Source organism: Triticum urartu, chromosome 7A (genome assembly GCF_056163025.1).
Source record: "Triticum urartu cultivar PI428250 chromosome 7A, HENAU_Tu73, whole genome shotgun sequence".
Lineage (NCBI taxonomy): Eukaryota > Viridiplantae > Streptophyta > Magnoliopsida > Poales > Poaceae > Triticum > Triticum urartu.
This window is the reverse complement of record NC_141879.1, coordinates 216,912,998-216,926,536: the sequence shown is the minus strand read 5'-3', so window position 1 is coordinate 216,926,536 and position 13,539 is coordinate 216,912,998.

Here is a 13,539-nt window from a genome sequence, read left to right as displayed (position 1 = left end):
TTCGGTGGGTCCCTGATGTTAGGTGGAGGAATCATTATTTTGTGCATAATAAGGAGGCATTTCCTTGTGTGCGGCCATGGACCCAGCTGTCGGCCTCTCCACGTACAGTCCACTTCAGATGCATCTGGGTCGTTGACCACGTTGATCAAGCCGCACCGAGAGCACCAGGGCAAAGGACGACGGCGAGGCCTAGGAAGGGAACGACACGGAGGCAGGGAAGACTCGGCAGTTGTTTCCCATGCGGAGGGGAGTACGACTGTATTAGGGTTTACTGGTTCGTCTGCCATCGCCGAAGAATAACAGCAGGTGTGGGTGAGTAGAGGGATGGCTAGGCCAGCGATGGGAGTATGGTGGGGCGGTGAGGTCTACGCGGCAGCAGAGCCGGCCGCGGGGAGGAGGGAGCAGGCAGTCTCGCCGGCGCTTGTTTGAGCGACTGGAGTAGGAAGAGCAGAGATTGAAGAAGCACGATGGCCGTTGGATGGCCATCCAACAGTCACTTCTTGTGCGTCAACCTTTTTTAGGAAAGCCTCAAATCTGTGGAAAACAGCATACATCCCATCTGCCATTATTTCTAATAATTTACAGCCCATTTGCTAATTATTAAGGTTTTTTTGGAGCCCATATTCTTTTTGTTAGCATTACAGCCCATATTGTGGCCACGGTTAAAAAATTATATGAAATTTTGCATATTTCGGTGAGGTCCGAACTATTTTTGATCTCGAAATTTTGACTCACATTCAAACTGATTTTAAAAATCAATGTATATCAATATCAAATCCAACAAATTCTCCACGCATAAAAATTAATGTAATTTAAAATCAAGAAATGAAAAAAGGTATTTGAAACTAATTGCCGGTTTGATGTCTTTTAAAAATGTATAGCCCATCTCTCATTACTGATGGGCCATTTTCTCAGCCAACCGAATGAAAGCTCTCCTCGTCTTGAAAGATTTGCAGCCCAACAGGCCTGACAAAGCGACTTATTTGGCAAATCACAAAAAACTGGGCTATGGCCGTGGACCCAGCTGTCAGCCTCTCCACGTATAGTACTCTTCCGATGGAAGTAGTTCCTTGACCACGTTGACCAGGCCGCGCGGAGAGCACCACGGTGGTGGACGAAGGTGAGGCCTAGGAAGGGGACGACGCGGAGCCGGGGAAGACGCGGAAGTGGAAGCCCGCGCGGAGAGTACGAGGTTTCACTGGTTCGGCTGCGGTTTGAGGCTGCCGTCGCCGCAGGGCCTGGCCAGCGGTGGGAATAGTAGGGGGCGGTGAGGCCTCCATGGCAGCACAGCCGGCCACGGGAGGTAGGAGCAGGCGGCACGACCGGCGCTGCTTTGGGCGGCTGGAGCAAGAAGACCATAGGTTGAAGAAGCACTACGGCCGTTGGATGGACATCGTACGGTCACTGGAGCTAGAATCGTTCATATTGACTAAGTTGACAAAGCCCTCCATCCCCGTCAACTTAGTAGGCCCACAAGTCAGCCTCCCACCAAGGTGGGTCCCACCTAGCAGGGGGAGTATTCATTTTTGTGTGTGTAATAAGGAGGCACTTCCGGTGGGTCCGAGCTGACAGCGGGGGGAACATTTTTTCGCGAAATACGGTGGCCCGTCCGGTGGGTCCCAGCAGTCAGGGGGGAAACGTTTTTTCCATGAAATACTGGTGGCCCGTCCGGTGGGTCCCTGCTGTCAGGTGGAAGAATAATTATTTTGCGCGTAATAAGGAGGCACTTCCTTGCGGCTGCCGTGGACCCAGCTGTCAGCCTCTCCATGTACAGTACTCTTCCGATGGAACTTTGTCGTTGACCACACTGACCACGCCGTGCCGAGAGCACCACGGCGATGGACGACGGCGAGGCCTAGGAAGGGGACGACGCGGAGCCGGGAAGACGCAGCAGTGGATGCCCACGCGGAGAGGAGTACGAGGGTTCACTGGTTTGGCTGCGGTGTGAGGCTGCCGTCGCCGCATAATAACAGGGGGAGTGGGTGAGTGGAGGGATGGCCTGGCCAGCGGTGGGAGTAGTCCCCGGACGGTGAGGCCTCCGCGGCAGCATATCCGGCCACGGGAGGCAGGAGCATGCGGCACGACCGGCGCTTCTTTGGGCGGCTGGGGCAAGAAGACCAGAGGTTGAAGAAGTGCTACGGTCGTTGGATGGACATCGTTGACCACGCCGCACCGAGAGCACCAGGGCAGTGGACGACGGCGAGGCCTACGAAGGGAACACATGGAGCTGGGGAAGACACGACAGTGGATGCCCACGCGGTGGAGAGTACGAGGGTTGACTGGTTTGGCTGCCATCGCCGGAAAATAACAGGAGGTATGGGTGTGTAGAGGGATAGATAGGCCAGGGATGCGAGTATGATGGGGCCGTGAGGCCTTCCCGGCAACACTGCCGGCCACGGGAGGTGGGTGCCGGTGGTTCCGACGGCGCTGGTTTGGGTGGCAAGGGTAGGAAGAACGGAACCTGAAGAAGCACGATTGCCGTTAGATTGACATCTAACGGTCTGGATTGTTGACTAAGTTTCTTTTTTGAGAAACATTGTGTACGCATGAACTTAGTAGGCCCACAAGTCAGCCTCCAAATCTATGGCAAACAACATAAAGCCCATTTGCTATTTTTTATAATTTGCAGCCCATTTGCTAATTCTTAAGTAATTTATTACAGCCCATTTTCTGCCCAGGACCACGGTCAAAAAGTTCAACCTTATTTTGCATATTTCGGTGGAGTCCGAACTGTTGTAATCCCAAATGATAAACATTTTTTTAAGAACTTATTTATTTGCCAAAAAAAATCTTTTTGTTTTTGTAAGCAAATAAGACGTGGGACAATTGAGTTGGTTTAAGGGAAAACCAGTGGTAAAAAAATCAGCGCTGGGTGGGAAAAAACAACAAAAATAAGGATGTAAATATGAAAAGGGAATTTTATGTGTTTTCAATATAATGATACGTGTATATGAACTAGCAAAACTATAGGTAGAGATTAGAAAACGGATGTTGGACATGCGTTTCAAGAGGAAAATAGAACTGGGTTGTGTGTTTGATTCAGTAAAAAAACTACCTGCGGATGTTGTAAGACAAAATATAACTAATGTTGGCGGGCCAGAGACCAGTAGATACCTACTGGATCTTTGTGCCCCTTGTCATCATGGGCTGGGCCTGTTAAAAACAAAACCAACCCCGGGCAGTCTACAACCCAGTTGAAACTTGCTCGACCTAAAAAAACAATATACGTGCTCAATAAACGAGAGAATTCTGCAAGTACAGACTGATAACTGGGATGCAGCACGAATATTGTTTTTTATCGTGATAATAAGTGCATGCACTTGTTTCGAAAAACTGGAGAACTGGGAATTCAAACGGCGGGTGCTTATGCTACCCATCAAATAAAATCAGGTGCCTGAAAATTCGTTTCGAAACAAATGATTCAGCTTTATATCCACGTGACCCTCGGCATTATGGTTGGAAGCAAATGCAAGTTCATACCAAAAGACTGTTAACAACAATACCAACTTGCGGACGACAAGGTAGTACAACTACCAATACCAAACTAACTTATAATCTTTTTACTCCTGGCCCTAGTGTTTGTCTAGTAGAGAATCTTGCAGAGGACCAGCTCCCGCTCCTTCTCTTGCTCCAGGTCCCCGAGGTGGTACTGGTGCATCACCCAGTTGGTCCTCTGCTGTTCAAAGTTCTTGTTGGTGTGCAGCACCAGAACCTTTTTTGCTGCCCGTCTGCCGGCCATTGACCATCACCGGCAAGGTATTGCCGGTCTTGTGCCACATCGCGTGCATGCCGCACTCCGACTGTATCTCGCGACGCGTCCACGTGCCCCTTTTGAACGCCCTGGAATTGCGCTGGAAGAAATGCTTCCTTAGGCCACTCAGTGTGATACCTACCGTATTTTGGAATACAGGTTTTAGTGTACCTAGTTGGCATTTTCATAACATCTTTGGCATGTTGCAGTCACTTGTTTCACTTTTTATTAACGGTCAAATTGTAATTGCTTCACCAGGTCTGTGTCTAAAAAGATAAATAGAGCTATAAACAAAGGAATATGTTTGTGCAAGTAGACGGCACATCGGTGTCTTACCTGGAAGTTTCTCAGGTTGGGTGTAGCATATGCCTGCTGGCTGTGGATGGTTGGTATGAACAAATCGATGAGAGACTGAAATCTCATGCTGTCAGCACTCACTTTGGCTTCAAGGTGCTCGATCAGCTCCTGATTCGTGGGATCGAACTTGACGCCAGCCGGCAGCACCGGCCAATCCTTCTTTGACTTGCATCGGTAATTCCAGTTATATGGTACTCAATGTATGATCAATTGACTATTTTAAGTGAATGATGAAAGATTTCGACAGATAAGTGTACTCCAAATCTGAAGTCCAGAATACCCGAACACGCCGCCGGGATACTTGTGTCTCCTCACGCGCAGCGTGTTGTCACGTCAATTCAATGTGTGGACATGATGAATAATTTGACCGACGTATACTAGTACTGCTACTATACTACTTACTAGTCGTACTTAGTGTCACAATTGATACATAGGTTTAACTAACAAGTACGCACTTGAAGCCTAACTGATATATATATATATATATATATATATATATATATATATATATATATATCCTTCAAACCAGAGGACTGCTTCAAACTAACAACAGTACATAATATCCAACAAAAGAGGGTCGTGCTACAGCAGCAGAATACATGGCTCGGTCTAGATATCAGCACGAATCATGTTGTGCATATTTGCTATTGGCATGAACCACATCGCCACATGTCGGGTTTGCAAAAGCCATCCATCGCATGGAAGCTTGATGCCTTTCACACACTGAAGATTATCTGGCAACAAGCTGTGTCGACGAATCTGGATATGGTGATTCATGAAACCCATGGTATGATGTGTAAACATAGCCCCCCCCCCCCGTCGCGAATGGAAGTTGCATAGCACAGTAATCATCACAAGTGATATGATCGATGATTGGTTGGATGACCGGATAATTGAGCTCGAGGAACAAGGAGTGGTTGCTTAGGCTGTAAACCCGCCTCGAGTTGAATACGCCTGGCCCAATGGAGTTGGGATCTTTCTCGAACACAAAGCAGCCATAGCCATCAATGTCACGAACGCCCCACGTATTGTACTGCATGTGGTTTGATGTAATGGTTTGGTCAATTTGGTACGTGCGAATGAGCATCAAATGACCGCCGTCAGCTGAACGAGGGATAAACCACCACCCATCGGCTGGTATGATTCTAGGTCCTGGAATCATGAAGGCCAGCGTATTTGCGTCTGCTGCAACAATTCAAATTGGAGACCAAAAGGAAAAAAATAAACAATCATGTACAGAGTATGTGTGGAATTAAGATTATTATAACAGTGACACATATCATAGATAGAGAATTGCAATGCCGTGATCATAATCATACCCCAAGTTAAAAAAAATAAGCCAATGGCTTTCATATTCTAGCAATATGTCATGGTTCAAACATCATGTAACAATGAGAGGAAAACAGCTATGACAACGCCTACTCATATTCTACCATAGCACTTACTACTACTGTTCTCATATCAACTCTAAGCAATAACATGCGTTGTTATAAAAATCTTGTAAATAAGAGTAACATATAGAAATCATGATGTTATGCTCATAATATGTATTCTAACAATCATTAGATGCCAATTGTTCTCATATCAACTCTAACAATAACATGTGTGGTCATAAAAATCTAGGAAATGTGAGGAACATATAGCAATGATGTGGTTATAGACATGCTATGCATTCTAAATTTATAACAAATGAACATGCAGTCGTATTCATAAGGTCAAGATGAGATGAGATAGAACAATTACACGACGATAGATTCCACCAGTATAGGCAGCCAATCTGTGTGTCGACCGCGTAAATGATGCCATCATGCACTATAGCATCAGACAGAAATGTTGCCTCAACAGGTTTGATGATGAGCCATAACCATGTATGGCGACCGGATTCCAGATAGACTAATCCCATGTTGAACAAGGCAATGAGCTTGTAATCCATGTAGTCTTCTGATGGTGTGGGCACTTTGCAGATTACAACTTTCTGCAAACAGAGGTCGAGCCAAAAGCTTGACGCGTCTTGTGCGTAGTAGGGAAGAGTGTCCAACGGGCCGTGAGGCTCAATGGCGGTGGTATCCAACGATGGAAGGGTGATCTCTCGCTGGGTGTAGATATCCACGAGACACCATGAACTACCGGTGTGGTGGATGAGGACGATCCAGTTGGCCTTCATGCCCGCCCAGTAGTGGCCGTGCATGAAGGACAGGTGGACGGGTAGTGGTAGCATGTTGAGGGGCACCACGGCAACCTCCGTAAGATCGTCATGTCGGTGTCTGGGCCACTTGCGAGGATTGGGCATCAGCAAGCAGGGTGTCTTCAAAAGAGTCGGCCGGTTGCAGACGAGTAGACAGTACAAAGAAACTGAGCATGCAGCCAGACGGACGGTGCTGAGTAGGTCCATACGACTACAGATCTGCTCCAAGAGAACATCGGGGAGGGAATTCCAATCGCGGCTCTGCGTGTCAGTCGGTTCTACCATTGGGGTTTTCGGTGCCTGCGAGCCAGCGGGGAAGTGGATTCGGGCGGGCGAGCGAAGAAGCTTCTCCTCGTGTGGCCGAGCAGTGAGCAGGGGCATATGGTACGTGCGAGCTACCAAGGAAGATGGCGCGGGCGGGCGAGCAGTGAGTGGGGGTAAATGGTGTGCGACCGACGATGGGGAAGAGAAGAGGAAGAAGAAGAGAGGAGGAAGAAGAAGAGATGGCAGTACTGGGTAAGGCTGATTTAGTAACACCAACACGCTGGTTCAGCTTATTAATTACGTGTCCCATCTGCTGCAGCGTGTATTGTCACTTCACTGTGAAGACTAGTTGAATAGTTCTCTCTGACCGAGATGGGGAATAATGGATCGCGAGGACTTCCTTTCTACGGTACCCCTATGCCTCTACGCTCACTTCACTCATTTTGCTCCATACCTAGTCACTTGTTGAAATCTGTAGAAAGACAAATACTCCGTATTTGGGAACAGAGGGAGTATCACCATATGGAGGGAACAGAGGAAGCTTGAAATATGAACATGTCAATGGGAGGGAGTAAGCCCCATGCATGCATGCATGCATGCATGCATGCAACATGCAACACTCACACGTACACATGGACGCACCCAACACTCATGTACCCATGCGGCACACAGCACACGACGCAACACACACGCTCACGCTCAAGTGCTCAACCTACTCCCTAAGTCCGTGAAAGACTGTACATTTAGAGATTTACACATTGACCAGGGCATAATTAACGCCCAAATGTAGCAGACTTATGTGTGCATGCGACCATTGAGATAAGAAGATTAAATGAAGGCCGTTGCATGCTGTAATTAAGGATAGACATATAACCTATACCTACAGCACAAGTTGGTGCATTAGTCAATCAATATCGATTTAGATTAAAGGCTAAATGCATTGGAAGTGTAGATGTACATCATGTACTACACTCTTTGTTTTATAGCCGATGTACACTCTTTGTTGGAAGACCGAGGGAGGACACGTGCATGCACTCACATACACAGCCAGGGCGGTTCGCGCACAAGGGTTGGACTCGTGTTGCGCCTGCGTAAAGTTTTGTTTAACTGATTTCTTTGCTCTGCCAACTGACGGGTGGGACCCAGAAACCAGGTGACAATTTAACCAGTCAAAAAAGTGCCACGTCGACTATGTGGCCGGTCAGTAGGGTGCAATACGGTGAAACTATATATAGTGACCGTATAATCACCGCAAAACTATATATAGTGATTGTAAAGAGCGTATTGTTACATACGTTGACCGCCAGTGTATTTTCTCGTTTAAATTAATTCATATTAATCGGAAAGGACACAGTATGGACTACTACTACTAGTACTGCTTTGATGTGTCCCGTCAACTCGCCGAACGAGGAGAAGCTTGCTTACTACGCCTCTCCCTCGCCTACGCGCGCGGTGGTTCGCAGGACAAGGAGAGGGTTTTGACTACAACACCATCTCCCTCGCGGTGGACGTGTAGCAGTTCAATCAGTGTCAGATTGCCAGAAGCATATTGTACTGTAGTATCATCATTGTTGGACCTTCCGAAGAGGCAAAGAGCCAAGTGCAAGGTTCACATGAGTACGAACTGTTGAACCTCCCGAAGAGGCAAAGAGCCAAGCGCAAGGTTTTATAGGAGTTGTCGTCCTAGTAGGAGTGTACTACAACTATAGCGAACGATGCTACTGTATGATGCCGCCACATCACGTATATCCAAAGCTGTGCCACCTTTTTTCTCAAAGAGCGTGTTGGAGCCCGTGCAACAACTACACAAGTTGCACGTACACATAACCCATTTACTAGTAATAAATTCTAAAGGACAAATGCCAGTATGCCACACAACTTCATCTCCAATTCATGTGATAAATTTGTGCACGAGTAGTGTACATATATTCACAGCGCTACTGTTCACAATTACCGTACTCCACTTACACGTTATAGATGGGCTACATGTCCTCCTCCAGGTTCCAGTCCCAGGTGTTCTTCATGGATGGCACGATCCATGGCGGTGGGCAATGGGAATCATTGTCGCAACTTTCTAGTCCGGTTCCACATGATGGAGACTCATCGAAGCTGAAGCGGCATAAATCAGGGATAGCGTGTCCCAGCATGTCGTTCATCCGGCAGTGCGTAGTGAAGACACAACCATGCTTCATGAACGGCAGGCCTTTCGTGTCGTGCAAGGAAGGTGGCATCCGCTTCACAATGGGGTAGCTCTCCCTGATGAAAAGCGAGTACTCTCCAAGAGTGTTCCTCGGCACCCACATAGCACCACGGGGTCTATCTCGGCGCCGTTCATCTGGTACACGCGGCATCCCAGATCTGGACACATGGTGACGTACATAGTCAAGGTCCATGCATAATAATGTTGTGGTCAAATATGGCGGTCAGTAATACTGTGCAGCAAATAGTACTACTCCGGTATAGAGGAAGTAAAATAACCGGCTTATTATATATAGCCACTCTTGGCTACATGGATGAGATAGTAAGACATGGAAAAACAAAAATGGTGGCAGCTAGTGGGTTCAAGTCTTCAAGGGCCTAGCTAGCTATACGCGTCCTCCAAGCTACAAAGTACTCCTACTAGTACAACAATGAAAGAGAAGGCGAGAGGGTTAAAAAATGGAATACCTGGGTAGATGGTGATGGTCCGGTCATGGTAGATTGTGTGATCATGTTGCACATCAGTGGTACCATGGGTAACGACTGCTAAGATAGTTGATCCCAATATGCCAAAGTCAGCTACAAGGTTCCAGGTTAGACCGAATCGCGGATGCAAATGCACATCCAGGATCAGCGATCTTATTTTGATCGGGGGATGACTGGTCCCTGCAAAATAATGGAGTACCGTTAGGGATACAAATGATGGTTTGTGCATTTCGTTTGTAACCTCCCGTACCGTAGGATGGCAACCAGATGAAACAAGTCCCTAGGTTGTCACCGCGAAGATGCGGCCTAGATGGCACACGTCGTCTTTGAACGTGTAGGGGTACAAATCTGCTACTGCCAACATGCGCCAGCCTCTGCTGTTACTGCCTCTTGCATTGATGGTAATCCTTATGTCGAACACCGCGATGAGAAAGTAATCGTCGTAGCCGCGTCGCTTTGTCGGCGGGTCCGCAATTGCTATCTTCTTCAATCTCATGTAGGCATCATCATACGTATTCAAGCCCAGCCAGTCCGGAAGGCCGATCCCAACGGTGGAGAAGGGGTCTACCGGAAGGGCCGCACTGTTGTGGATGTTGTGCAAAATGATTGTGGTATCCGGCCGGAGGTATGCAAGCCAATCTTCATTGGCACCGACCCAGACCTATATATAAGATGGTGGGCAGCGGAAAAATTACGGGATGGAAAAATTACTACATGATCAAACTCCATTACTGACCTGCTCATCGGGAAAAATCCGACTACCACTCAACGTCGGCAACTCTAGCGGAGTCAACGTGCAACCATGGCTAGGGAGCGGTGGACTGTTCAAAGGATTGTCCCATAGAAGAAACTTCTCCTCGAGGACGCATGGAAGACCAACAAGCATGGCATTTTCCCAAGCTTGTTTAAGAAGCATCTTGAAAAGGTTGGTGCAGGAAGCACCGAGTCTTGCGGCGGTGAGGACGTCGGAGCGGCGTGCGATTTCTCCCATAGGATCGTCGTCCAAGGACTCCCAACCCTGACGAGGAGGAGAATCGCCTGGAGAATCCATGGGAGTAGCGATAAACTGCCTTCTCTCCGGGGGGAGGGGAACTGGCGAGGAGGAGATAAGAGCGTAGTAACCGCAGGGCCTCGTCCCTTCCAACTGTAAATCGTTCCTCAGCGAAGGGGTGAGGCTATTATTTACTCCTAGTACTCCCTCTGATTCTTTTTACTCTGCGCATAAGAGCAGACCCGGATACCAAGGCAGGGGCTCGCTGCATGCTTTCTGGACAGAAATACCCCTGGCGCATGGATGGGAGGAGCTAGCAACTATAAATGCCCCATGCAGCCCATTGGTTGTCCGCCCGCATTCTCCTCTCTCTGCATGCTGCATGGATGTCTCCCTCTCTCACACATGACTGCATGCGGTGGCGCTGGCCTATGAGAAGCTCGCGTGGAGATAGCAATCTTCTCTCCAGAAGAGATTTTTTTGATAGAAATGGATTATGGAACGTTATGGGATTGCATTATACTGTAAATAATAGCACTAGTAAGAAATTTTTGGCACTAGGTAGTAGTTTTTGGCGTGGATTAAGAAATTTTGGTTATTTTTTTGCTATTTTTTGTACACACCAACTAGTGTTAAAAAACATCTTACATTATGTGACAGAGGAGTACGTACTCGTACTGTAGCAGTACTAGTACTACTTTTCCCAACTAGTAGTGCGATGTACTGTACTTCTAGTCTAGTCTAGTCTAGTCTAGTCTAGTCTAGTCTAGTATAGTGCACGAATCTCAGGGCCAAGGAGCTACAGCTGGAAGTGGAGGGTACTACTGTTCTCTAGAACCATCGCTGTACTATCGATGCAGGGGAAGTACACATGCGTAGTGTCCTAGTGGGTACTCTCGGTTCTCTATTCAGCCGCTCCTCTCACGTAGCTGGCCTACTCAGCCGCTCCTCTCACGCACACACTAGCAGCTTGTTTATCAGCAACGGTTACTGCGGGGGCAGAACATTTGAGTTATTTGATACAGCGAGACTAGGCTTTTTGCTTCCATTTGTGGAGGTGTAATGGATCTCGTCAAACTTTGTTAGTAGTTCCTTCTTTATGAATGAGATGAAGCAAAGCTTTTTCCTCCGTTTCAAAAAAACACATCAAGAGGAATTTCTTTATAGTAGAGCCTATAATGGAGTGAAGTCCATGCGCAACGCCACAAGCTACAGAGTATAGTAGTAGAGCACTTTACGTACAGAGCCATATTGCACAATTCCCAATGCCCCGCCAGGCTTTTCCGGCTCCTCGGGCTTAATTGGGAGGCGCTAGTTTAAATATGCTACTAGCTGATGAGGAAGCTACAACCGAGGTGCGGCTAGGGCGAGCACGCAAGCCACGGGATGCTGGGAAGGAAAACCCGTTCACGTGGCTAGGCTGTCCAGTGCACCCAGATTGTGGGGCCGCACGTCCATTTGACTTCAAAACTCAAACTACCCGTGTAAAATATTGGCTCGCAGCGAAGTGTAGTAGTACTATTTAAAAAAAGGCCGTCGTGCGTTCGGCCGGGATCGAACCCACAAAATGAGGTATACACTCCCGCGACCACTAGTAGTACTCGTTGGAGTACAACGCAACCTAGAATCGCCTTTTGTCGCTAGTAGTACGTACATTGTTCCTTACAAGAAACCCCTAAAATGCCAAGAAACTACTACCACTTGCATACGTGGCAGACTTAAGATAAGACTACCTTATCAACCATTGTACATGCTCTTACCAACAAAAATCCTCGAGTGACCTCCTACCTCCGGCCCGTCCACCTAGTCATCCTCGGCCATGGGACGCAGCTACCGCCGCCGGCAGAAGGCGAGGTCAAAACCGCCGGCGGTGCGGAGCCCATGTTGCGGCAGCCCGGATGCCATCTCTGTCTGGCGCTCGTGGCCGCTAGCTAGCCAAGATAGTTTCGTCTAGCCGCTTGTCTGCAAGGTTTGCTAGCAAGATTGGCACGGCAGCGCGGCGGCTTTCTTGCGCGTGCCGCGCTAAAGCCAGCCATCTGGCTCGAGCGAAGGCCAGCGCGGCGGCTTTCTCACTCGTGAGTCACGCTCGGGCCATCCTGCCAACCCGTGCGGAGGCCAGCGCGGCATCCGGCCCGTCCGGTGGAGCGGCGGCCAACTCGCTCATCACCGGCACCACCGACGAACACGCATCAGTACTGTTTGAAGTAATGTTCAGGAAAAATAATGATTTGAGGGGGAATAATAGGATAGAAGGTCAGATGTGGGTCCCTCGTGTCAACGGTCAAACAAAATGTGTTGGTTTAAGCTGCCTTGTTATCACGGACATGTGGGCCAACCCTGTCATAAATGGGTTTAAACGAACCTAATCGGTAGGAGTACTAGGTAGTTTTTTGCGTGGATTAAGAAATTTTGGGTATGTTTTTGCTATTTTTCGTACAATATATTCTTCCTATGGATGGTTGAAAGTGGTAGTTTTTTGTTAAATACTCTACATATTGTAAGTAGGAGTGAAAGTTAAGCTTTGGAAGCCAATAAGCAAGGCTAGTTACATAGTGCATATGTGTACATGATTGAAAGTAAATATCAACCATGAGTGACTAATATCTTGATGGAAAACTCGAAACTCTGGAATACTAGGGAAAAAATGCATGGTTGGAAATACTAGCAATGTTCATGTCCGTTGCAACGAATCATAATTAGAATAATACTTATTCACAAACTTGGTACAAAACACTCTAATTTTGATATACATATGTCACTAGAGATATATTATGTTTCAATTAGAATATATTCCTTGGGCTGTTTTGGTGAGGTCAGGGAGGAAGTGGTTGGTTTTAAGATACTAATTATGGGTTTTATGCAAATTCGTAGACAAGTGGGATGTTGGTGAGAAAAGGCAACAACTTACCTCACAATCGTTAGATGTAGATCTATTGGTCAGAAACGACGGATGGCAGACACACCAGCATCACCAACTTAGCCTTGTGTAGGAGTACTAGCAAGATCCGTGCATTGCACGGAACATCAAGATGCATTTTTTTTTATAAAACACTTGTTGTGATTGACCCTTGCGGGAGTAATCCCATGTGTAAAAACTAGATATCTCGAGAAATATGAGATAAGGTGAAGAGGAGTGGGGTGTGGTGGTGGTTGGTGGTCGGACTGAGCGGAGGCATGGGGATTGATGATGCCGGCAGCGGCCACCAGGACAGTTTGTTCCAGAGGCTTCCTTTCTTAATTGCTCAACAATGAGGTTTGTTGGAGATAAGGATGAACGAGGGAAGGCCTTGTCTACAAATGTGGAGA